The sequence below is a fragment of the Galeopterus variegatus genome, unplaced genomic scaffold (assembly GCF_000696425.1).
Source record: "Galeopterus variegatus unplaced genomic scaffold, G_variegatus-3.0.2 Scaffold3383, whole genome shotgun sequence".
Classification (NCBI taxonomy): Eukaryota; Metazoa; Chordata; class Mammalia; order Dermoptera; family Cynocephalidae; genus Galeopterus; species Galeopterus variegatus.
In genome coordinates this window covers 183,623-184,891 of record NW_007729494.1, presented here as the reverse complement: position 1 = coordinate 184,891, position 1,269 = coordinate 183,623, and the positions used below count along the sequence as shown (strand labels likewise).

General features: G+C 39.0%; 1 pseudogene; it reads left to right on the top strand.

Annotated features, from left to right (window-relative positions):
• Positions 1–1,269, top strand: part of LOC103600560 — a 26,151-nt pseudogene that overhangs the window by 555 nt on the left and 24,327 nt on the right.

Sequence of the window (1,269 nt, the reverse complement as noted above, 5' to 3'; positions counted from 1 at the left end):
AGCGGACCGTGCGTGCCGGGAGCCGGGAGCCAGGATGGATGCCTGGCGCAAATCCTAGCCCCTTTCTTCAGATTATCCGAAAATGTGAGTCACGCTCCCCTAGGCAAACTGGGTCTCTAGTTAGGTGATTGTTTTTGCAGCTAAGTCCCCTTCTGACCCCCAAATTACCCCATTTCATTTTGCTGACATTGGCTGATTTTGCATCCCTAGGTCCAACGGCATATTTGTTTCACGTAATTTTCTAAGTGTCGTTTTTAATCTTAAGAAAAAGCTTGAAATTTCGTTTTGTATTCGTACATATATTTACAGATAGTTTTGCACCGTTTGGGGGTTTTTTCTATTTTTCTAATATACACATACAAACACGTCTATCATAGAGCCTGTTTCAAGCTTGATAGGTTAGCCAAAAAATATCTGGGAGAAAATGAGTTCGTGCTGTGTGTGCGTTTTTCTTATTTGCACATGTCATTCCCCGTGCGTTCCTGTGATTCTTTTACATGATCATCACACTTGAAAGGGGAAAGGAAAAACTGCAACCTAAGTTCCTAATTCGTATTAACAAAGAGGGAAGGATGATTGATAAGCAAGCTCTATTGCTGACTTAATGTTTGAGAGTTAATTTACAAGACAGTAAAGATTTAAACCACCAAGGGCCTTAAACGAATTTTTCAGAAAGAATTCACTAGCCCTTTGTTAGTTATAAAGTGAAAGGCTCCACAGTTGCCCGGTGCTGTGGTGGGTAGGACATCCCAAAAGACAGTCTTCCTTATAAGGTTTCTAACTTAGCTTTCTTCCTTTTGAGGATTTTCTTCATATAAGCCAAATAAAACCAAAGGGTTAACTTGCAATGGGTATGATTTATTCATTCACTTTCATTCCTTCATTCATTTAACAGACACCAATTTGGGCCTGCTGGCATTGTGAATGATGAAAGATAAACCTGATAGAGATCTTGCCCTTAAAGAACTTAGAGTCTAGGAGGTGAGATAAGGCATGTAAACAAGTAAGTATATGCAAGATCCTTGATAAGTGCCCTGTGAAAAGAACAGAGCAAGTGCCACCTAAGTCTAGCTATATAGAGAAAGGTGGAAGTTTCTTTTAGCTGATACTTCTGCAGACACTTCAAGCTGCTCATCTCTCACTGTATCCTGGTTGAGCTAATGGAAACTCAGATTTCTTCCTTTAAAACACAAGAAGATTAAAAGCCACATTGGAGTGTTTGAAGATTTTATCACTTAAAATGATGTAAGCTAAATGATTTTTTTTTTT